General features: G+C 43.0%; 1 long non-coding RNA gene and 1 pseudogene across 1 annotated transcript; both read left to right on the top strand.

Moving 5' to 3' along the window:
- The first annotated feature begins 12,359 nt into the window (after window positions 1-12,359).
- On the top strand, window positions 12,360-24,661 carry LOC144295267 (uncharacterized). The gene is made up of 3 exons (XR_013362599.1): window positions 12,360-12,503; window positions 19,951-20,107; window positions 23,582-24,661. It is a non-coding gene; the product is annotated as an uncharacterized LOC144295267 (long non-coding RNA).
- On the top strand, window positions 14,402-15,196 carry LOC144295266 (RNA-binding protein 7 pseudogene; annotated as a pseudogene).
- Window positions 24,662-25,982: the final 1,321 nt, after the last annotated feature.

The raw sequence follows: 25,982 nt of genomic DNA, 5'->3' as shown, positions 1-25,982 counted from the left end.
GGATAGCCCTCAGGAGTTTCTGAGCCAATTGAAATTATATATGCAACACTGTATGATTTGTTGGATTTGTTCTCTTGGATCCAGGTCTGTAGCTTTCACCAGCCTCACAAAGGAGTCACCAAATAACTTTCAAAATCAGTGAATTAATACAAGCACTTCATAAAACACATTACTGGTGGGTGTGTAATATGGAACAAGCTCTATAGGAGATGATTTAGCCTTCTCAAGACTATAAGGCTCGGATCCTTTGAACCAATTCCACCTCTAGGAATTTATTCTACAAATACAGTCCCACACTTGGGAAGTGACGAATAAACAGGATTACTCATTACAGCTTTGTCGATAAAAGCAAAATGATTGGAAACAATGTGAATGTCCATCAATGGGGAACCATAACAGATGTTGGGGCACAGGGGCACCTGGACAGCTCAGTTAGTTAAGCATTCGACTCTTGATTTCAGTTCAGGTCATGATCTCAGGGTCATGAGATCAAGCCCCATGTAGGGCTCCTTGCTGAGCAATGGAGCTTGCTTAAGATTCTCTTTCCCTCTCCCTCTGCCCTTCCCTGCTCCCTCTCTTAAAAAAAAAAAAAAAAGTGATGTGGTACAGCCATAACAGATGATAAGGAAGCTCTTTGGATAGTGATACAAAAAGCCTCTAAGATATGGTTAAGTGGTACAAGTAAGATAACAGAACAGTATATAAATATACACATCCACAATTATATTTACACATACATATCACAAGTACATATGTGTATATGTGCACAAAATCTTGTGAAAATTACCACAAGAAACAAATAACATTAACAATAGTTGCCAAGGGGGAGGAAAATGGGGTGGCTGAGACAGAGAGTATCCACTGTAGATCTCATTTTTAAAAAATATTTTATTTATTTATTTGACAGAGAGAGACAACAAGCAGGGGGAGTGGCAGGCAGAGGGAGGGGGAGGGAAGCAGACCTCCGCCCAACTGAGCAGGAAGCCAGATGTGAGGCTCCTAGGACCCTGATATCATGACCTTAGCCAAAAGCAGACACTTAACTGACTGAGCCACCCAGGCACTCCTGTAGACTTCATTTATACATTCAGAATTTTGAATCATATGAATAAATCATAAGTTGACATTCAAAAATAATAATGAAACAAAAGCATTGCTATGAACAAGGATTTAATCAATTCATTTTCCAGCACTGTTTCCTCCAAGTGTCAAAGAGTATTTACACAAACCTAACTAAAGGTTATTTTTGTTGCTTTTATTTTTTATTTTGGAATAATTACAGATACACAGGAAGTTGCAAAAATAGTACAAAGAGTCCCATGTACCCTTTACCCAGCTTCCCCCAGTGGTGACATCTTACAGGCCGTTGTACAATATGTAAACCTGGAAGTTGGCATTGGTACATTACTATTGACTCAACTACAGAACTTATTCTTAAGGCTATTTTTAAAATACAGCTTTCTCATAGCTCATATATTCATTTAAATTTTTTTATTGAGCACCTTAAGTGTGCCAGACTCATACTAGGGACACCTCAAACCCATTCCTGGGTAGTGACACCTCAGACCCACCCCTGCCCTCATGGGGCGTGAACTAGTGAAGGTGACCCCCTTACTCAAGTGGGAATAGCATCACAGGAGCCCAGGAGCCAGCAGTACGTACACAGGGAGCGCTGACCAAAACCTCTAAAAAAGGAACCGTGTCCCTTGCTGTCCTGGTCATGGAGCTTCACAGCTTGCCTGAAAGCTGACTTTAAATCCTTAAAAGAGCATGAGCAATTACTTGGGCTATTTTTATCCTCGTTCCTGGAGCCACACAGGGATTTGGCCTCACTCTACCAAAATCTTCAGCTCATCACTCATTCCCATCAGAGACAATCATGTGTCCTCGGTATAAAAGCAGTGGCCCAGTGGAGGCACACTGGCACACAGCTGGGGGTAGCTCTCCCAACAGACCATTTGACTCTGGGCCAGGGAAGAAGTTTAACAGTCCCAGGCCAAAAGCTCATCCTGGGACTGAAGGAAGCCAAGCCTGGAGAAGCAGCATCTTGCCAAAAACATTGCCAACTTAGGGCTTGAAAGCTGGGTTGACCGCACTGGGAACTGAGACCTCTCTGCCCCTTTTATGCTCAGGGACTCTGTGCTATGCCCAGTGCTTAGTAGGTCTGGGATAAGTAAGCAAACAAATAAGGGGCCGATCAGTGGGAACTGCATCCAGGTGTCAATCGGTTGACAATGACATGTGTCATTTGCTGTACACGGTGCCAGGCATTGTCAGCCACCTTACATGTAAGGTCTAGGTCAGTCCTCACTAAATCCATATGATGTGAGACTTCTCAGCCTCATATCCTAGATGAGGAATCTGAGACACACAAAGAGGTGTCAGGGAGCATGCCCACGTTTCACAATTTGTAAAGCCAGGTCTTCCTGAGTCCTCAGGGGGTTGGGCTCAAGACAGCAGAAGGGGAACATAAGGTGTCTCTTCTCCCTCCCAGGATTACATTGCAATGATAGCAAAAGACTCCTTAAAAAGGAATAAATCTTAGCTGAAAAAAGAATAGGAGAGGCATGAGTGAGGACATTTCTGAAACTGGCAAGAAGAGGGAGAAGAGGAGCCTAATGAAGGTGGAAGGGGGTGGCCTCAGCCCAGGGAGAAGACCCACAGAGAAGGGGGCTCTACTGCTCTGGTGCCCCCCAGGGGCTCCACACCTGAAGAACCAGGTGTGACAAATACAGAAATGAGATACGGAGCCAAGCAGATGATTCAAAGTCTGTGGAGAGAAGGGGTAAGAAAGGAACTACCTCGGGTAACTTTTCGGCCAGCTTTTGGACTAAATGCCTTCAGGCTAACAAGAACTATAAACAAATATTGAGTAGATTTATTTTTCATATGGATTAGCAATTCTGAACATACTTCCTGCATATTCCAGGATTGAGCATATCAGTAAATATGTTGTTAATAATGAGAATCAAGTTTCTCACTTGTGAGGGGAGGGAGCTACAAACACAGAAAGGAGGGAAAAACAAATAAACCACGCATGCTGGGCTGGAACCATAGGTACTGGAATGAACCAGATTGGCAAGTAGATAAAGGGGGAGAGAAAGGAAAGGGCTAGATAAATAAGGGGGTGGGCTTGTGTAGGCAAACATATGTATTTATATATATAGACAGACAGACATGTATGCATAACATACATCTCTTTCCTAACCCTGTCCACTGAGAGGGCCCAGAAATCACATGCTCCAGTTGCAATGATCACACTTTGTTCACAGATTTTGGTTTACAAATATTCTTCTCCAGTTAAAGGATCTAGAACTCCTTGGAGAAATGAGGACTTATAGGGCTGGGATAGGGAAAGTATGCGATGAGCCTAGAACATCTGATTGTGCCAAATAGTAAGGACTGCTGGTCCTTACTGGTGATGGTGACATGTCAAAGGTGGTGACATGTCAAAGGACAGGGGGCCACCTGAAGGAGCTCTCACTGGCTAAATCTGAGACAATAGGAGTGTCTGGTAACTAATGACAATAAGGGATGATAACCCACGAATAAGATAAGAACCCTCAAGTGGTCCTGGGGTAGGCTGGGGAAAGAAAGTGTCTTGGTATCCTACTTTGCTTTGGGCCAGTCCTAGAGGGAACAAGTGCTGGAAAAATTGTCATCTCCTTTCCCCATTCTGCCTCAAGAGCATGATTTACCCATTTGTTTCAAGGAAGTACATTGCACACATACCTTGTGCCTTGGACTGAGGGAAGCAAAACATGACTCCTGCCCTCTAGGAGCTGATGGTATAAGACTCGAGAAAGGAAGTAACACTTGTGATAGAAGGTATGTGAAAGTGGTTTGCAAACTATCTGTTCGTACACTTGCACAAGATGTTATTAGTAAAACTGTTCTATAAGGGAGAACATGGGTGGGCTAGGGTGGGGGTCTTTGAACTTAAGCCAAGCGCTGCAGGTATTCCAAGGAAGAAGAAGTGGGGGCTTCATGAAGGTTTGCTTTCTAGAGGAGTTGGCATTTGAGGCAAGGTCAAGGTTTTAAGAGGTCAAAGTTTCAAGAGATAGAGAGTGGTTAGGGAGGGTGTTCCCAGAGGAAGAAGTAGTGTGGGCCTAAGCACAGCAGTGGAAAAGTGCTCAAGAACGCAGGGGCAGCAGCTCCATCATGCAGCTGGCTGAGTAGGTTAGACTCAGAAGGAGCCATAAGCCCCAGGCTTCAGAGTTTGAATCTACCTGTATGATGGCTGGGAGCCCCAGGGGGTTTCTAAGCAGGAATAGTATACTCAAGTCTTCATCCTGGGACAGGTAGAGCGAATGTTAGCATGACAGGGAAGCGAGGAGCAGGAGTGTACTTCTTAAAGAAGACATGAGTTCAGTTTGAGATGATTCTGGGATGTGCAGGTGGAGATGCCCAGAAGATGGTTAGAAATGCAGGGTTGCAAGATTGCTGCTTGAGAGGGGTACCAACTATAGCATGTATCTTAGAAATATGGATCTCCAGGAGAGCTTGAAGTCACAGGTGAAGATTGTAAGCAAGCTATTGGGATTTAAGAGAGCCTTGCATATAGACTGATGGCATCAGAAGCCAATATGCAGGGGTTAGTTGCAGGGTTTGGATGTGAGGGCGATGCTCAGTTATTCACTCACTCGGCAACCATGTGATCACATGAGTGTGTAAGAAGAGGGAAGGCAGAAGTTGGTAAGGATGGACTGTGATACCAGGATGACCTTAGAAGTACCATATAGGGAAGGTGGTCAGGGGAGGACTTCCGAGAAGGCAGCACTGCTCTCTGGAGAAGTTTGGATGAGTCTGTCCCCTCCTCTGGGCTCCCCTGCACCCCAAGCTCACATATACCCACCAAAGAAGCAGCTCAGGGGGAGGAGAGGCAGCTGGGGCCTGGGTTGCTCAGAAAGCGCTTTGTGGGAGAAGTAGGAAATTCAGCTGGGCCTCAAGTCCTGAGTAGAACGGGGAAAGTAGAGGAAAACAAAGGAATTCCAGTCTGGGCCAATGTGTGAGCAGATTTAATGGCAGAACAGATGGGGTAAGTGTAGGATTCTTTAAGTTTCAAAGAACAGAAACCCTTTCTGGCTGGCTCAGTGCAAAGGGGGCTTGTGCCAATGATAACTGAGTCCCCACAGAACCCAGGAAAGGAAGTACACGCAGAGCCATCAGAACTTGAGGCCCCTTTTCTGTCTGAATGTCTGTATTCCTCTGTCTCCCACATACCATGTGATTCTCTCCCTCCCTCTTTCTCCTTCTCTCTACACATCTACTCCCTCCCCCTTCTCCTCTTTCCTTTTTTCCTTTCCTAGTCTGATCCAGTGGTGATAGCTGAGGCCATGTGATAAATTATGGTGTCCCTCCTCAGAGGCCGTGGGTGGGACAGGCAACAAAAGATGTCATGTACAAGACGTGAAGAAAAGACCACACATGTACCAAGCCCCCACTAGGAACCAAAATCTGTGTTGAGTGACCTGTGTTATGTCATTCAATGGCCTGTGAGATAGCTTTCATCCTATTTTACAAATGAAGAAACTGAGGTTAAGAGAAGTTAAGCCACTGGCCCAGGATCACAAAGGTAGAAGGTAGCTGAGCTAGAATTTAAACCAAGTTCTATCTAACTCTTAAATCAATGTTCTTCTCCCCAGACCACTCTGCCAGAGAATGGGGAGCTAGTTAGAACCACTGAACTTAGTCTAAGAACACCACAGAGGTCAACCAGTCTTACACCCACCCTGCTTAAAGGTATTTGCTATGACAGACCTTCTTAAAACATTTTAGGGTCCCATAACTCTGAGAATCTAATAAAAGCCATGGAACATGTCCATATCATTTGACATGTGCTTTCATGGGATTTGTAGACCTTCTAGGCCTCCACCTAAGAGTATTTTCTCTATAGCATTCCTGACTATTGATTATTCACCTCCTACTTGAAATCCTCGAAGGAGAGAGAGCTCATTACTTTATGTGGCAGCCCATTTATTTATTTATCCAACAATATCAAGAGGGACGCCTGGGTGGCTCAGCAGTTAAGTGTCTGCCTTTGGCTCCAGGCGTAATCCTGGAGTCCCTGGATTGAGTCCCACATTGGGCTCCCTGCATGGAGCCTGCTTCTCCATCTACCTTTCTCTCTCTCTCTCTCTCTTTCTCTGTGTGTCTCTCATGAATAAATAAATAAAATCTTTAAAAAAACACACACACAATAAAAAGATCTGTGTAACTCTCCCTCCTTTGCTTCCTCTTGTGCCCTATGGAGAACTGCAGAACCAATCTCTCTCATACCCTGGAAGCCCTTCAATATCCGAAGATAGTGACAGCTGAGGCCAGAAAACTGTTATTTGTTTAAACTCTTATCCCATGCTGGTCCCTCTTGCCACTAAACAATACAAACCTTTTCAAAGTCTGTCCCACAATACAAAGTCCTGGACAGTATGGGGGACTGTTAGTGTCATCCAGCCAGTAGTCTCTTTATTTAAGGGATTCTGATTTCAAATGGCCAGAACACCACATTGCTTTGAATTCAGCCCACAATTGTATTGGCTCCAGGAACTACCATGTCATTACATGACTCATAAAAAAACCCATGGTCCACTGAAACTCCCAGATCTATATCACAAAACTGATCTTCCCCTATCTTGCCCTTTCCTAAACTATCCTGAGAAACACTGTCATCTCAGTCTGTTCTTCAAACATAGGATTTCTGTGCTGGTGCCATGACACAACAGATTGTTTATCTCACCAACGGAAGACTCAAACCTTTCTCAGATTCTCCCTTCTGGCCTTACATAGTTTTTCTTTTGGTTGAAAAAGGGGAAGAGATGTGAAGCAGAAAGGGATTTTTGAGGTTTTCAAGTTGACATTCCACCATTAAATTAATGCTAACAAAAGCTTGATTTCACTAATCCTGAGAGAAACTTAATCTCCAGATGCACTGGACTTGCTGGTTCGATGACTGCACCACGAGCGAGGCCTTCTTCCACAGCCCAGAGTTGGGTGTTTTTCCTTTTTAAAAGACTTTGAAGTTGTAGAGAGCATATATCGCTTTTGAGCAAACCCAAAATAAGTTTTGTAAGCAGCTTTGCTCAAGTGAAGACTAACTGAATTAAATAGAACAGTTCCCTTTCATAACCATAAAAGAAGAAGAAAGATGAGGAGGAGGAAGGCGGAGGGCGGGGGGATGCATTTGTTCCCCCTCACCTCCTTGAAGTGTAACACGAGCTGCTCCAGGGCTTCCTTCTCAGACCTGGATTCTCTTCTCCCTGCACTCGGTCCCAAGGGGATCTTGTCCAAGCTCATGACTTTAAATATTATCTATAATCTGAAGACTTTTAAATGTTTATGTCTAGCCCAGACTTCTCCCCGCTGCCCCCCAGCCCCATACATCCAGCTGTCGGCTCAATACCTCTTCTTGGGTGTCTCATAGACTTCTCCAGGTTATGCCACCCAGCCTGCTCTTCTCTCCGCCTTTTCCATCTCAGTAAATGGCAAGTCCATCCTTCAAGTTGCTGAAGCTCAAAACAGAAATCATTCATGATTCCCCACTTGCTGCTCCCCACACACCCCACAGGGAATTCATCTTAGCTCTGCCTTCAAAATACACCCAGATTACTCAGCCATTAGAAACGACAAATACCCACCATTTGCTTCGACGTGGATGGAACTGGAGGGTATTATGCTGAGTGAAGTAAGTCAATCAGAGAAGGACAAACATTATATGGTCTCATTCATTTGGGGAATATAAATAATAGTGAAAGGGAATAAAGGGGAAAGGAGAAAAAATAAGTGGGAAATATCAGAAAGGGAGACAGAACATGGAAGACTCCTAACTCTGAGAAACGAACTAGGGGTGGTGGAAGGGGAGGAGGGCAGGGGGTGGGGGTGACTGGGTGGCGGGCACTGAGGTGGGCACTTGATGGGATGAGCACTGGGTGTTATTCTGTATGTTGGCAAATTGAACACCAATAAAAAATAAATTTATTAAAACAAAACAAAACAAAACAAAATACACCCAGAATCTGACCATTTTTTACTACTTTTACCACTACCACCTTGTCTAGGTGGCCATGACTTCTTACTGTGACATCAAAGCAGCTGACTTCTAACTGCTCTCCTGCCTCCTCCCCCCACCCCACCCCACCCCACCCACAAAGCAGGCAGAGTGATTCTTTTCGATTATGAGTTAGATCATATCTCGTAAGACTTACTTTGAACCAGGTACTATACACAGCAATTTCTATACATCACTCATTCTCAAAACCTAATCTCCAAAAATATCCAGTCTGCATTTTCTAGTAAGAAAATGAAGCCTAGAGAGATGGAGTGCCTTGTCCATGATCAGGCAAGCTGGTCTATGAAAGAGCCGGACCTGGCATTCCAAGGCCATGCTCTTTCCTTCAACCCATTGCTGAAGAATAATTTCACTCTTGGAGTGCCTGGGCTGTTTAATTGGTTAAGCATCCAACTCTTGATTTCACTTCAGGTCATGATCTTAGGGTTGACCCACTGAGCCCTGCATCAGGCTCTGTGCTCAGATGGGAGTCTGCTTGAGATTCTCTCCCTCTGCACCTCCCCCCATCTCTCTCTCTTTAAAATTAATTAATTAATTTAATTTAATCTTTTAAAATAAATTCCATCCTCCTCACCTCTAGGAAATCCCTTTCTCAAAGCCTCCTGATCAAGTCCATCTAAAGTCAAGTTCATAAAAAGAGATTTTAACAAAAGCAAGTAGGAAAGGTGCAAGAAAAGTAAGAATAATACCTCTGTATCAAGTTTTCTTGATAGCAGCTTACTTACTCGATTTATTCCATTCAATAAGTGAATTAATCCATTTATGGATTGATATGTCAGAAAGGGGTTTTTCAACCAAGTATCCTGGGACCATATGAGGATAATACCAACCAGGGCCATATTTTCTCTCCTTCCCTTCCTTGGGATTCTGGGCCCTGTACTATCACTTATTTATTTTTCACAGCATTCTGGGTGCAGTTTCCACAGCCTCAGTACCTCTTCATTTCAACAATGACAAAAATTGCACAAACAAATATCTGAGCACATCCTCCAAACATGGAGAAATGTCTATGCTTCAGAATTCACAAACGCGCTATCCCATCCATTTGTTTTTGTAAACTTGAACTTTCACATTTAAAATAAACCATGTACTAGACAAAAGAATTCACTTTGGATCTGAGCCCTTCCTTTGCATTTGTGTTCTTCCTTCCTTTTTCTGGATTAAAAACCAAAGACATCTTCCTAAAGCATCTAGGCCTGTTTGGGATTCTCCGAAAACTATTTTTGAGGGATGTTAGGGACTTGCTTCATTTATCTTGGGTAGGAATGTAGCCTGCTTTTTTAAAGTAAATGTGAAAACATTCTGGCAATGGAAAACTGTCAGGTGGGTGTATAGACCCTGGGTGTATAGGTGGATGATGGGTTCCCTAAGAGTAACAAGGGCCTCAGTGGAATGGGTAACTTCTAGAATGCACACAGTCTTGGGCAGCCAAGCTGTCCTCTTCTGGCCCACAAAAAAACCTGCTTAGGCTTTGAATGTGGATGTAGGATGTTAGGGATTATGGTGAGATTAAAGTGTGATGTGAACCAGAATGGCTCTGAGAAAAGATAGTATCTGATGTTAAATAAGACACAACTTGGACGACCAGAGGTCAAGAAATGGAAGGCATTAAAACATGGAACCAGACTCGATGCCGGCTTGTGACCAACCTTTAAAATCTCAAAGAGCTCAAAGAAAAACAGGATGGGATCTCAGGGATACAGCCAAAGGGGCCTACCAAGAAGAGAGTGGGAATCTGTGGGGTCAGTGGAGGAGAGCAGGAAGGGAAATGTTTTATTCTTCCAAAAGTCTGAAGACCCACCACAGTCCTTAACGAAGATGGCAAACACCGCAGAGCAAGGACCCATAGCCACAGCTTAATATCCACAGCTAAATATTCATTTATTTATTCATTCACTCAATAAACATATATCTTTCTACCTCCCCTAACTAGTCTTCACTCCTCCCTCTGTCCCCAATCTCCCCATAGCAGCCAGAGAGATACTTCCAAAGTGTTATTCTGTTGTTTACACCCTCTGGCAGAGGGAGACCAGATACCAGTGACTTAAAGGATTCTACTCCTTACATCAAGAAACCTCCCTAGGAATGCAAGCTGGTGCAGCCACTCTGCAAAACAGTGTGGAGGTTCCTCAAGCAGTTAAAAAAATAGAGCTACCCTACGACCCAGCAATTGCACTAGTGGGTATTTACCCCAAAGATAAAGATGTAGTGAACCAATAGGACACCTGCACCCATTGCGTGTTCATAGCAGTAACGTCCACAATAGCCAAACTGTGGAAGGAGCCAAGATGTCCTTTGACAGATGAATGGATAAAGAAGATGTGGTATATATATAAATGGATTGCTACTCAGCCATCAGAAAGGATGAATATCTACTATTTACATTGACATGAGTGGGACTGGAGGATATTATGCTGAATGAAATAAGTCAATTGGAGAAAGGCAATTATTATATGGTTTCACTCACATGTGGAATATAAGAAATAGTGAAAAGGACAGTAAGGGAAGAGGGAGAACTGAGTGGGGAAAAATTAGAGAGGAAGACAAAGACTCTGGGAAACAAACAAAGGGTTGCAGAAGGGGAGGTGGCAGGGAGGGGGGATAGGATAACTGGGTGACAGGCATTAAGGACAGTACATGATGTAATGAGCCCTGAGTGTTATACTATATGTTGGCAAATTGAATTTAAAGAAAAAAAGAAAAAAAGAAAAAGAAAAGAAACCTCCCTGAGCCCTGAAAGGCAGCCCTCCTCCTCCTTCCTGCTTACAAGATCCACCGTTGACCTTGGACTCTCACATACCTTCTCTAGTTGTGCTAATATCAAATCCCATCACAAAAGCCTGAGTGATGCTGCCTTTCATTTTCATTTCATTTTGTACTGGAATAATTTTTCTAATTTTGGGGGTTCAATTCTATTCTTTGAGTTTTTAGAAGAGGAAAAAGGAGAATGGGATAGAATCCCTCACTGTGGCCCCCCATTCTTCCCTCAGACTTTCTCATTGAGGCCTCCATATAACATCTACATGTAGACTTAAAAAAACAAACAAACAAAAACCTCTGCTGTGGCTAGAAGTGGGAGTAGCAAATCTCCTTAGGGTATATCACACTTACCGTGAGAAAAAAAATCAACTGAGTGACTTCCTTTAGCAAGTATAAGGCACTCATATACAGGAAAGAGTTGTAACAGAAACTGCTGAGCCTGACAAAGACTACCTCTCCCAAATACCTGTTGCTTGCCAAATTGTCTACTGGGGTAAATCTGCACAGGAGGCAAGGGCAATGACCCCTGACCCATTCCTTTCGCAGGAGCATTATTATTAGAACCTCCCTGATGTCTTTGGAGGACCCCTATTGGGATCTGCAGTCTGGAAGGGATACCAAATGCCCCAGAAAGGAATATACCATGAGGCTGTGGGCTGGTAATCCAGCTTTTAATAAGAGCCTACATGTTCATGGAGGAATATATTTGTAGTAGAGCATGTAGTGAGGCTGGAGGTCCCTCTCAACTAAGCTACCCTGGCATGGTGGTATGATTTGGGTGTAATGCCTGAGTTGAATGAATGAACTAAAACAGCTATAACTATAGAATCTAAATATGAGGCTCTCCAGTGACCCAGTTGTGTATATCAGCCAGGTAAAGAAGATTATGCTAAGGTAGGGACGCCTGGGTGGTTCAGTGGTTGAGTGTCTGCTTTGGGCTCAGAGTGTGATCCCGGATTCCTGGATCAAGTCCTGCATTGGGCTCTCTGCAGGGAGCCTGCTTCTCCCTCTACCTGTGTCTCTGACTCTCTCTCTGTCTCTCATGAATAAATAAATCTTAAAAAAAAAAAAAAGATTATGCTATAGTAACAAACCACACCAAAATCTCAGTAGCATACAGTAGTAAATAATCTTAGTCATGTTACATGCTGGCTGTGGTTTGGCTATAGCTCTTTTTCACAAACTCTTTACTCCAAGCATCAGATTGAGGGAGTAATTCCTACATGGGACAGTGACATTTGTGAGGCAGAGGAAAAGGCAGATTGTGATGGCTTTTAAAACTTCTGATTAGAAGATGCACATGTGACTTCCACCTCATTGGCCAAAGCAAGTCATAAGGCCAAGACAGACAGCAGTAGAGTGAGAAATACAATCCATTTGTGAGAAGGGCCCAGTAGGGACAATCTACTACAAAGAGTGCTAGGTCATTGAGGGCATTATCATTAGCAATGATCCACAACTACATGGGACCTGTTTTCAACTATGACACCATATGATATAACAGAAACAGTGGCAACAACATCATCATTGGACCAGTGAGATTCTAGAGTTCTTTCCCTGGCTAGCATTTGGCTGTAGGACTGTCCCTTTGGACTGAATGAGCCACTAAGGTTATTAGAAAATTCAAGGGAATAGATATCTCCTGTAGAAAATATTGGGACATCCTACTAAAAGGTATGTGGGTGCTTGGAAAATTTAAGGGAGATGATTGTAGTTGTACTCCAAGTTGTGGAGGCAGTTCATACCAATTATGAACCAAATCAAGAAGGTAGACCATGGTCATAACAGTATGCAAAAAAACAAAAACAAAAACAAAAACATAAAGAAGATGTGGTCTATGTATACAATGGAATATTACTCAGCCATTAGAAATGACAAATACCCACCATTTGCTTCGACGTGGATGGAACTGGAGGGTATTATGCTGAGTGAAATAAGTCAATTAAAGAAGGACAAACATTATATGGTTTCATTCATTTGGGGAATATAAAAAATAGTGAAAGGGAATAAAGGGGAAAGGAGAAAAAATGAGTGGGAAATATCAGAAGGTGAGACAGAACATGGAAGACTCCTAACTCTGGGAAACGAACTAGGGGTGGTGGAAGGGGAGGTGGGCGGGGGGTGGGGGTGACTGGGTGATGGGCACTGAGGTGGGCACTTGATGGGATGAGCACTGGGTGTTATTCTGTATCTTGGCAAATTGAACACCAATAAAAAATAAACTTATAAAAATAAAAAAATAAAAAATAAAAAACAGTATGCAGTCAATCAATGGTAGCTGTGCCAGACAGCCACTATAAGCCCTTCAAATGAATTACTTTAATCTACACAAGAATTTTAAAGTAGGTAGTAGTATTACCCCTCTTATTACAGAAACTAAGACTTTGAAAGGTGAAGTATCCTTTTTTTAAAATTCATTTTTTATTGGTGTTCAATTTACCAACATACAGAATAACCCCCAGTGCCCGTCACCCATTCACTCCCACCCCCCACCCTCCTCCCCTTCTACCACTCCTAGTTCGTTTCCCAGAGTTAGGAATCTTTACGTTCTGTCTCCCTTTCTGATATTTCCCACACATATCTTCTCCCTTCCCTTATATTCCCTTTCACTATTATTTATATTCCCCAAATGAATGAGACCATATAATGTTTGTCCTTCTCCGATTGACTTACTTCACTCAGCATAATACCCTCCAGTTCCATCCACGTTGAAGCAAATGGTGGGTATTTGTCGTCTCTAATGGCTGAGGAATATTCCATTGTATACATAAACCACATCTTCTTTATCCATTCATCTTTCGATGGACACCGAAACATAAACCTGCTCAGGTCCAGCTATAAAAGACAAGGTTGCTCTGGAGTGTCCTGGATTTCATGCCCCTTCCTCATCTGCCAAAAATGGTTACCACCCTGCCTCAAGTTCATCTCTCATTGGGAACTTCCAGCTCTGCTAGGTAAGGAGTGAGAGATCCTGCAACAAGTGCTCAAAACAAGACTAACTTGTCCTGATTCACAACGAGAGGTCTCCATTTCTAGAAGAAGCAAACCCAATCAGTGAAGAATAAAATTCAGGAGTTTTTAAACACTGAAAATATTCCAGGAGCCAGGCCCAGACTGTCTTAAGCAGCTCCACACTTGGCATTGGGAGCCAGCAATCATCATTTTACCTGAACAAATGGCATCCTAATGTTTAGTCTTAGAAGGATGGCCATATGCTTTGAACCAAAAACTAGGAAGACACTTGTATTATTATTTTATTAAAGATTTTATTTATTTACTCATGAGAGACAGAGAGAGAGAGAGAGAGAGGCAGAGACACAGGCAGAGGGAGAAGCAGGCTCCATGCAGGGAGCCCGACGTGGGACTCAATCCCAGGTCTCCAGGATCAGGCCCTGGGCTGAAGGAGGCGCTAAACCGCTGAGCCAGCCTGGCTGCCAGGAAGACACTTTTACAAGAGAGAGTTTCTTTTCTGATTTGTGAATGTACTTAAAGGAAAAGTCTCCTGACAACCTATAATTCATATCACATTTGGTTTTCATTCAACAAAATCCTTTCTAGACCCTTCGGCCTCATGCGGGGGGCGACGCTGACATGGGGGCGGCGGTGCAGGAGGACCGCACGCTCTTTGTGGGCAACCTGGAGACGAAGGTGACAGAGGAGTTCCTCTTCGAGCTTTTCCACCAGGCTGGGCCTATAGTAAAAGTGAAAATCCCAAATGGTAAACCAAAGCAGTTTGCATTTGTGAATTTCAAGCACAAAGTGTCTGTTCCTTATGCGATGAACCTACTTAATGGAATCAAACTTTTTGGGAGGCCCATCAAAATTCAGTTTAGATCAGGAAGTAGCCATGCCTCACGGGATGTCAATTTGTTGTATCCCCAGCATCATCTTGGAAACTCAAGCCCTACCTCTACATCTCCTAGCAGGTATGAAAGGACTGTGGATACTATGACTCCATCAGCACAGATAATTCAGAGATCTTTCTCTTCTCCAGAAAATTTTCAGAGACAAGCAGTGATGAACAGTGTTTTGAGACAGATGTCCTATGGTGGGAAATTTGGTTCTCCACACCTGGATCCATCAGGATTTTCCCCATCACATAGTCACAGTTTTAACCAGTCTTCAAGCTCCCAGTGGTGCCAAGATACACCATCATCACACCGTAAAGGCAGACAGAATTCTCATCCCTATATACCAGATAGACATTATAGCCGAGAACAGCGTTACAGTGATCATGGGTCTGACCATCATTACAGAGGAAGCAGAGATGACTACTTCTATGAAGATAGAAATCCCGAAGGCTGGAGCCATGACTATGATAACAGAAGAGACAGTAACCGAGATGGAAAATGGTGTTCATCTCGACACTAACAAGTATTAAAAGGACGATGTTGTTATAGAGTCATTCTAGGCTCTTTTGGCTCAGTTGGCCTGGAAATGTTTTGTTAAACTGTGCAGAGCAGCTTTACAAGTTGCCACTTTATCAAAATTTTAAAACCTATCGCTAGTCTAATACATAAATAAGAGTTGTGGTTCCAATTTTATTACATTAATAACCTTTCACCTCAGGGTTTTATGAAGAAGAAAGGGTTTTATGCAAAAGAAAGTGCCACAATTCCTAATCATTTTAGACACTTGAGGAAGGGATGTATTATATGAGTTGTATTATAAAGCAAATATTTTAATTATCTGTTATCTTTTTTTTTATCTTTTTGTATTGCAAAAAGTTTCTTGTTAGTGAATCAAATTTTGGCGTGTATAATAGAAAACATTCGGGGATCCCTGGGTGGCGCAGCGGTTTGGAGCCTGCCTTTGGCCCAGGGCGCGATCCTGGAGACCCGGGATCGAATCCCACGTCAGGCTCCCGGTGCATGGAGCCTGCTTCTCCCTCTGCCTGTGTCTCTGCCTCTCTCTCTCTCTCTCTCTCTCTCTCTGTGACTATCATTAATAAAAAAAATCTTTAAAAAAAAAAAAAAAAGAAATCTTTAAAAAATAAATTAAAAATAAAAAAAAAAAAAAAAAAAAAACATTCGAGTTTGGTAGTCTGAAATGACTATCAGTATTTTGTTAATGAGAAAATGTAATTTCAGTGATACAGTTTACTTAGAAAGCTTATTGGTAAAGTTTGGGGATAAATCATACAGGACTTCTTAGAGAATTTTTAGTGTAAGTTCTGTGACATGGTCTTTTGAGTTTTACTCTTAGTGAACATAAAATTGTAAATTTATATATGCTATCTCATTCTAAAATTTTAGAATTTGCTCATTAAATCATTTTGATGTATAACTCTAAGTCTCTCAGGAAGTTAAATATTTCTAAATGTATTTTTTACATTAAAAATACAGTGTTAATATAAATCCCCCTTTTCAGGAAGAACACAAATGTAAATGCATAGTCGGATAAAAATGGTAAAATGTTTTACTGAAAGTATGCTTTTTTGAGGAAAAAGAAAAAGGTTCATGAAGCCTTTACGTGCTGCCTCTATCACTCACATTTTAAAAATTTTAACATTATCAAAGTGCCCAGGACATGTGTACAAGGATACATTTTATTATGAAGCTTGTACAGGTGGTTTTTTGGTTTGAACATTTGAAAGAATTTAGTCTTAAACATTTTCTGACTTAAAAATTTTTAAATCTTGTTTAACAGAACCTTTGTGTATCAAGATGCAGTTTTCCTTTTGTTGTAGAACTTGTTTATAAAAAAAAATCATTCCTTGAAAAATTCGGATCCTTTTTAGTATTAACTACAGCATTTGTACTCTGTTGCTTTTTAATATATTGAAAACATAAAAAAATCCTTTCTATAAATAAAAATAGAATTACATGATATTGAAATGGTGCTCCCCTCCAATTAACTTGTCAAGGCAGGCTCAGATCTGAATGCCTTCTCCTAAAGTAGTGAATCTCAACATGTGATCACCTACTGTGCTTGTTTTAAATATCAGCTCCATGATTCTGCTTCAGATTGGAGGTAGTAGAACGCAGACTTCGATCTTTTCTAATGAGCTTTCTAAGAAATTCCCACTGCAGTTTGAGAACCACTGCTCTAAGTAGAGAAAGGCAAAAACAAAACAAAACAAAAAAACCCACCCAAAAAACCCTCAATCAATTCTAAAAGTAAAATGAAAGTTTTGGAATCTCCCAAATGCCTATAACTTCTCTCAAAAAATAGATGGTTCAAATACTTGCAAAACATTGTTCGTATGTTCTAAACAGGGAAACAAAGATGAGAATAATTCCTCAAAACATAGGAATATTAAATGCAAAAAGATGATGGTTTGTCCTTTGTGCAGAAGTGGGAGAAGAGTTTTAAGGTGGAGAGGTTCAGTTTTACTGGGTGCTCTCTCCAGCTACCAGCTATAGGAGCAGACTGAAGCTAGGGGAGGAGACAGCAGCCAGCCATGATTCTGGGCCTGGAAGCAGAGGCACAGGAGTGTTCTATCTGTGCAGGAGGCACCTCACTTTTGCTTGGGCATTTATCATCCTCCATGCAGCTTCATGCTTCAGTAGATGCTCCACATCATCAGGGGGTGATTCTGCTTAATTTGAACCATCACAGATCCCATTCCCCTTTCCAGCTGTGGGTTTAGGTATGTGACCAAATCAAGCCAATGAGATGAGAAGGCAGCTTCTGCTGAGGGGCTTCTGGACAAGTTGTCCTCCCTATAAAGGAAGAAAAGTGGTAAAAGAACCACTCTTTCTTGTTCTGCACCTTGTGGGGTCTGGCTATGATGCCTGGAACTGCAGCAGCCATCTTGCTACCAGTCTAAGGCCAAGTTTGGGACAGAATCAAGAGGCAGAGCTGAATCCTAAAGCTTGGAGCCAACCTATCTCTGGGTTTCTAATTTTGTGAGATAATAATAGTCTTTATCAGTTAGGACACTTTGAATTAAGTTCCTATTAAATTGCACCAAGAGTATCCTAATGGCAAGAGGGAACTTTTAAAACCCCAGTTCTCAGTGTGATACATTGAAATTGATACGTGTGAAATCAGACAGAAAAATTTTTATTATTGTAAGAGTTGGCACTAGAATTCCACTAGAATTCCTTCAAGGGTGAGAACTGCTTTTTTGGGAAAAACAAATGGAAAATTGTCAGGGTAGAATGCAGAGCATCAACAATCTGAGTGTTAACTGGCAGAGAAGAGTAAGATGGAGGACAGCTCTGCACAGTAAAGGAGAAAGGAGATTTTTAGATACTCTGGAGGAAAACATGATGGAACTAAGAGAAAGAAGCCAACAAGAAAGCTTTGGGATGTGTGATATTCCCCCTCTCCCTCTGCTAGGTTCACAAATATTCACTGAGTGGATCTTTTGTGGACAGCAATGAAGGGCTGAATTGTGTCTGCAGGTTGAATCGGGATGGCTTACAGAGTTGCAAGAGCCCAGAAGCAGAAGCACCAGAAGAGTTCATGGCAGATTTACTTTGGACTTCCCTGGACTGTAGAATCGAGGATTGAAAGCAATCTTTTCCAGAGTTCAAATACTAAGGAGGCTCCTGCTGACAACTGAGTTACAGAGACCTAGGAAAGCCTGTTTGAGGAGAAGGCCAAAGGCTTAATCAAGACCTCTCTATATTGCAGTTTGTCGGTAGAGGTGCAAAAATTCCAGATGGTGTGCAAAAGAAGAAGAAAAAAAGTAAAACCTGATCCAACGTCCAGCATTTGAGGAGTGGGGTATTCCTGTAAAGTGGAGTAGCCAAAGCTACTAAATAAGTATAGAGCCATTCCTGCAGAACCAGCAATGACTTAACTAGTAAGCATGGGAGACTATGGGCCCAACTGCCATGGGCTCTGGGAGAAGAGGTGGTGGTGGTCTCTTGCTCTGTCTGGGCCTGGGCCGTGCATGTGCCTGAACGTGCATCTGGAATATAATAGGGGGTTTGCTGAGGTTGTCCAAACCTGCCCCCCACTCTCCATTCTCATGGAAAGAACAATGGAAAAGTGAGTTAGAAGAGATTCAAGAAGCATCTCTAGGGATTTCAGAAGACCCGCAAGGACACAGGACCAGTATTTTCATATCTTTCTTACAACCGAAGCTTGGGTCTTGGAAAACATGAGAGGCTTTGAGGAAGAAGCTCTGGTACAGGGATCAGGCCAGAGGGTGGAATTTGCAATTCTTGGACTCTAGTACCTGAATAAGATAGAAAACAAGCTTGCCCAGATACTTGCCTATCTGACCCAAGCAAGAGTCCTGAGTATGGACTAGAATGGAGAAAGTGTACAGTCAAAATGCACAACACGGCAGGATCCATAACGAACTCTTGGCTTCAGGGCACCATTCCAGCTGTTGTGGACTTGGGCTTTCCTGTCCTCATGCTCACCACCAACTTATTTTAGACCCATGCTATTGAAGGACAGGAGATAATTGCTGCTTACTCCTTGGTCACCACATGTGCCATTCAGAATCCTCTGTGCCTGTCCAGCCTGGGGTAGGAGGGGCAGTCCTGGTCCCCAGCCTCTCTTGCTCATCTTGGTCTAAGTAACCATTCACACACTCTGACTCCTAACCTATGAAACCCACCCCAACATCTCTATCTGGACCATTGCAGCAGCCTCCAGTTTGCCCTCCCCTCCCACGTTCAACCTCTACCACACGAATCCATAACTAGAAAGCTACTTGATCAGTCTTCTTAAGACACAATTTGGATCAGGTTGTTGACTTGGTCTGAACATCTTCAACGTCATCCTCATCACTTACAGAATAAAAGTTAAGTCCTTTAGTGGGACATCTAGAATTCTATACAATCTAAGCACAACTTTCTAGTTTCATTTCCTATTCTATTTCCACATAAACCCTCTACCCCATGCTCAAGTCACACCTAAACACTTGTTCTCCCATAATACTCTACATGTTCTGAACTTCCTATGTTTTCTCAATCTATTCTTTCCACTCTGAAGCCCTCCTCCCTCTCTGCACCCATTGAAATTCTAGCCATTCCTCAAAGCTCAAGACAAGTACCACCTCCACCATGAAGTCTTTCTAGTTGGAAGTAAATTCTCATTTCTCTCTGCCTCTTAACACTTGTCATCATCTAGAAAATCACCCCTGTCTCTCTCTCTCTGCCTATGTTTCAGTGAATTTTTCCTTGTCCTTTTTTTAAAGATTTATTTATTAATTTTAGAGGGAGAGAGAGAGTGAGGGAAGGAGCAGAGGGAGAGAATCTTCACGCAAACTCCCTGCCGAGCATGGAGCCCAACACAGGGCTCAATCTCACACCCATGAGATCATGACTTGAGCTGAAACCAAGAGTTGGACACCTAACTGACTGAGCCACCCAGGTACCCCTTTCCTTGTCTTTTTAAACTTTTATTTGAATGTAAATTCCTAGAGGGTTGTATCGTGTATTAAATTGCTAACATGGTGTGTATATTCAATAAATATTTGCTAAAACTAAGCTGAGCTGGGATCCCTGGGTGGCGCAGTGGTTTAGCGCCTGCCTTTGGCCCAGGGCGCGATCCTGGAGACCCAGGATTGAGTCCCACGTGGGCTCCCGGTGCGTGGAGCCTGCGTCTCCCTCTGCCTGTGTCTCTGCCTCTCTCTCTCTCTCTCTCTGTGTGACTATCATAAATAAATAAAAATTAAAAAAAAAAACACAATCACACACTTAAAAAAAAAAACTGAGCTGAGCTAAAAGATCAAATTAGAAAGGAAATTCTAGGATAATTAATAGAAAAGAGAAAAAAGTGTGACCTGTCCCTATGTCCTACTCAAAGCCAGCCTGCCCTCAAGAATGATACTAAGGGAAAGCTGCAGTGCCCCCAGGCTTGGCCACACACCAAGGGCTCACTACTGTCTCTAGCCACACAAATCCTACCACAATGTTTAGAGGCATAGCCTTGACCTGGTGGGAAGCAAACATGACAACTGTCCAAACTACAGGTCACTCGGGTGCTGAGAGACTGAAACATTAATGCCAGAAGTGGGCATCCCAGACACTCAAGCTCCCCACTCTCAGGGCAGAGACTTCCTGAATACGGCTTCCCTTGGAGGAGGGGAAGTGAGAATCAGCGATGACACTGGGCTCCAGTGAATAGCTTTGTGGATTTGGGTGTGGAGAGGTTATGGAGGTCATGAAAGATCTTCCATCCCACTCTACATATACCTCAACATCCCTCTGTTTTCAGCTTTCCTACTTCCATTGGTGTGGCATAAAAAGCCCAGTTGTCAGCTACTGGGTACTGCTTATAATCTTGCCTTCAGGGAGGCCTGGGTGGCTCAGCGGTTGATCCCTGGATCGAGTCCCACATTGGGCTCCCTGCATGGAGCCTGCTTCTCCCTCTGCCTACATCTCTGCCTCTCTCTCTCTCTCTCTCTGTCTCTCATGAAAAAATGAATAAAATCTTAAAAAAAAAAACAAAAAAAAACAACACCTTGCCTCCATAGAAGCCCATCTTTTCTACAGAACAGAGAGGGTAGTAGGCCACCCTCTCCTCCATTCCATAGGGATTAAATTCCCAGTGATCTTGGAATTTGCTGTGAAGCATGAAACTCCTTCATATTGACTTGGGTTGGAGATATGACAAGAGGAATTGAACAGAGTCAGGATCTGGCCCTGGCTCTCAGTCCTAGGGATCCAACATGGACACCAGGCTCAAGTATACTCTGTCTGACACTTGGGAGTTTATCACCACCACCATCACTACCTCATAACCACTGCTACCACTGGTTAGGGAAAAGGAAAAACAAAAATCTTTTCACAATTAGCTCCTACACATGAACTTGGAGGCTTATAAGGTCACCCATAGACCTACCACTACTAGTGACTGATACAACAGTATTTCAAGTAGAATGAGGTTCACTGCATAAGTCTGAATGGTCACCATTTAATTCCATTAAAATCCCATCAATAATCAGAGCTTTATAAGACCCCCCTGACAAATAATGATAGCTTACTATTATGGGTTGAATTATACCGCACCAAAATTCACGTTAAAGTCCTAACACCCAAGTACTACAGAATGTGACCATATTTGGAAATAGGGTTGTTGTAGATGTAATTAGTTAAGATGAGGTCACTAGGGTGGGCCCTAATCCAATGACTTGTATCCTTATTAAAAAAAAAAAAAAAAGATGAAAGAGAGGAAATTTGGATACAGAGACACATATGCAGGGAGAGAACCATGTAAAGAAACGTAGGGAAAACATGGCCATTTCCAAGCCAAAGAAAAAGGGCTGGACATTTCCACAGACTGCAGAAAGAATCAACCCCACAGCCATCTTGATTTTGAACTTCTAGCCTCCAGAGCTGTGAGGCAAAATATTTCTGTTGTTTGAGCCATTCACTTTGTGATACTTTATTATGGCAGCTCTAATAAACTAATACACTTGCCATTTAAAAATTCTCACTCTAAGTCATGATCACTAATTTCACTTAATTCTTAAAACAACCCAATAGGTTAGGTACTTTTATTTATCTTCATTTTCCAAATGAGGACTCTAAGGCTATGAAACATTAAAAAGCTTGCCCAGACTATTAAGTTGCAGAGCCAAGATTTGACCTCTGCTGCCTATGAAATTCTTATTCTTTTTTACACCATCTACCACTGTCTCAGACGGAGGGATATCCTTATGAATTATACTATCGTGTGTCCCGGGCTTGTGTGAACTATGCCTGGTTATTTTACTGTCTGTGTGGACATGTTCAATTCACTATTGTCAACACAATAGGCTTCCTGCCATGCCACTCAGGATAGACAACAGTTGGCAAATCCCCGATGGTCACCCAGGAGCCAGGATAGCCAACAGGCCCGTAAGGGCTGACAGCTGAGGCCTAGCTGGCAGAAGGAGGTGGGAGGGTGAGGCCAATATTCATGAATCTGACAGGCTCCTTTACAGTTCTACAGAGTGAGTGGCTCCGGGCACTAAGAGAAGCCCATAAGAACCCATGGTAGATAGGAAACAGATGGGCAGTTACGTGAAATTGAGCCTGGAGAGGAACAGGCACAGAATAGGGGCAGAAATGCAAGATCTAAAACCAAGAAGGCTTCAATTCAAGCTCAAAGGGACACCAGGGCTGGTCAGAAAGTGGGCTAGGGAATGGCCATAGGAGCCCCTCGGGGAAGATGTTGCCTGAGTCAGAAGTAACTGGTCTCTGAAGCTGATTCCCATAGGTCTGACTTTGATGGGATTAAGGTAGAGAAGAGGCTTCTTGCCCAATCACAAGAAAAATAACTGCCCTCATGCAAATGAAGCTAATGGGAAACATCTTGTGCAAGGTGGTTCACCCAGCTGTAGACTTAGAGCCATTCTGGCTTTCATTTGGGTTTCCTCTGCCCCTATTATTTCTAATTCAAGTCCAAGGATCATGAAAGGCCTTTAACAGCTCTGAACAGAACATACCTTCCTCTTTCCTCTTTTGATTCCAGGCCCTGACTTCTTACCAGATAGTGTACCCCAGGCCCAGCAGATGTGCCCCAGCCACTTCCTGAGTGTTTCTTAGCAACTACCAACCAGCCACCATTGCTCATCCAAGTGTCTGGGACCTCAGATATGAGCTTATGGGCTCACCAGATGGGACCAAGGCCAGCCTTCAGGAAGTTGGTGGCTGGGGACTTGCTTCCCCTCTGCTCACCCATCTTTACACCAATCCAAGATTTTCTCAAGTACACACATTTACCTTTGGTGGAATATGAATAAGCATTTTATTTATTTCTTTTATTTTTATTTTTTATTTTGGATAAGCATTTTAAATGTCACTGGTTGTATATTCTAATCTAATACACATTTTGAAAAAAAATTAAATCCCATTTTAGATTGAACTTATAGAAGAGAGGGAAAATATGTCCTATTCAATCCATCTGATTGATTAATAACTGCCTGGAAGAGCACTGTGTTGAGAAGAATTCTGAAGAAGCACCTGGAATCACCAAGAAAGATCCACAATCAATCATTGGACGAAGGAGTGGAGCACAGATGCCACACATTTGCTACTTCTGGCCTGTGGATTCCCTAGTGTTTGTGGCCATGCTTTGTACACATGCCCTGACCCTCACGCTTGTCAGCAGTGTGGAGCTGGGAGCCAAGCTGGATACCTGAGCCAGTTCAGCCTCCTTGGCATCACAGGGCAGCACAGGGACTGGCACATCACAGGCATCCATATTTATGCGTTGATCTGTCAGACTTTGTGAAGAGTATCTCAAATGACAGATTCTAGAAGTATGCATCCTAAGCTGGGGATCCTTTCACCCTACCAGAGATACAAGGAAACATTATAAGTAGCAGCATGGTTCCTTACAGCCCTTTGAGATAAAAATTTAATGATATCATAAAAGCCATAGAGAAATTCCCACACTTTGATCCAGAAATAGCATCCTTGCAACATTGTTGCTAATGAAACATTCAAGAGATGAGGAACATCTAAGTTCATGAACTTAGTAAATGTGCTAAAGATGTGAGGGTTGCACAGAGGGGTCACTTTACAGGCCCTTATATTCCATCTGGTCAACACCTCTTCCCCGCCCTCTCTCTCTCCTTCTCATCTCTCTACCTGAGGTGGCCACAGGCTACAAGTGCCTCCCCTGCTATCATTATTCAGCTCTCCACAACTCCACTGGGTGTCCTGTCAACACTCTTGCTCCCTACTCCATGGAAAAGTAGTGCAAAGTGGTTATTCTTAGCATACTTGTATTCTTCCTCTCACTACAGAGGATTAGACAGTTATTAGAAAAGACAGCAAGTTTGATCTGCACATAATATCATGATCAAAAATGTTGGTGATTTATCATCAAATGGAAAAATAAACAAGTTTCAGGGCAATGTATAATGTGTGACACCCACATGATGTCTGGCAGGCTCCATGCCCAAGTATTAGCAGTAATTACCTGTGGGGAGGAAATGGGATGAGGGAGGGGATGGATTATAAAGAACACTCTCTTGTTTACTCCATAAAACTGAAATAGTTTGAACTTTATTTTATAATGAAATATATTAATTGTGTAAGTTTTAAAAAAAGAAAAGAAAGGTATAGGATCCCAGCTTGAGGAAAACACACCAAGCATTGCCAAGGCTCTACCTTCTTGGAGAAGTCAATTTTCACCCTCAGCTAGTTTGCTTGAAATGAGCGGTTTACTTATCCCCAATTGCCTCAAGAAGTTGAGAAACAGGCCTCCCTGCTGGAGGCATCACTTGGAGAGCTGGCTTAATGCTCTTGTATTACTGCTGGGTAAGAGCCTTTCTCTCTCGGCTCTACAGAGCAGTCTTTCCAGACCACTCACTAGCACATAGGGCACCAGGGTAGACGGAGAGACCTGGAAGATCCTTTCTTGAGTGGCTCTCCCTCCTCTGGCAAGAGCTGTGCTGGAATCTCGGGGTTTATCAGGACCACAAGGTTCTCTCCAATGAGAAGAGGTGAGGGGGCCCTGAACTGCAGGTTCCCTTCCTTGCCTTTCTCGGCAGAATCAGTCAGGCTTAGCCAAAGCCAACCAGAAACCCTCAGTGAAGACAGACCTTCCAGCCTCACTTCTATCCTGTCTTCTCTCAGTACCTTCTGTCCACCATGCCTCAATTCACAGGAAATAAAGAAGATTAAGTCAACAGGTTGTGGTTGTTAACCACTTTAATGGACTAGGGAGGCAAGGTCCTTGAATGTCCTCCCAGGTCAGATGGGAGTCTCCCTCCTGGGAGAAGGAAACACCTGGCAAGTTAGTGCTGGTCGTTGGCAGGAGGCCTCAGATGCTTGCCATGTGGACCTCTCCTTAGGGCTGCTTGAGCGTCATCATGACATGGCAGTTGGCTTCCTTGGGAGCCAGGGATCCAAAAGCACTTGAGCCACATCTTTTATGACCTAGTCTCAAAAGTCACACATCACTTTGCCACATTCTGTTCATTAGGAGCACATCAGTCTAGTCCACAATCAAAAGGAAGGGAATTAGGCTCCACCTTCTGAAGAGAGAAGTATCAAAAAATTTGTGGGCACAGCTATTACCTATCAGGCTTTGTGTAAGTGCAAGAGACATAGAAATGAGACATACAAAATCCTTGCCTTCCAAAACTTTCAGCTTAACAAAGGAGACTGACATTTTACCTAAGCTGTGGGAACACAGAGAAGGAAGCTTTCTACTTAGGGAAGGGGGCCAGTGGGAGAGGTCTCCAGTGTGTCTTTCTCCTGGCCACCTCAACTTCAACTCTTTTCTGTCCTTAGGCAAGTGAGGGGTC

Source organism: Canis aureus, chromosome 23 (genome assembly GCF_053574225.1).
Source record: "Canis aureus isolate CA01 chromosome 23, VMU_Caureus_v.1.0, whole genome shotgun sequence".
Classification (NCBI taxonomy): Eukaryota; Metazoa; Chordata; class Mammalia; order Carnivora; family Canidae; genus Canis; species Canis aureus.
This window is presented reverse-complemented; position numbering and strand designations above follow the sequence as displayed.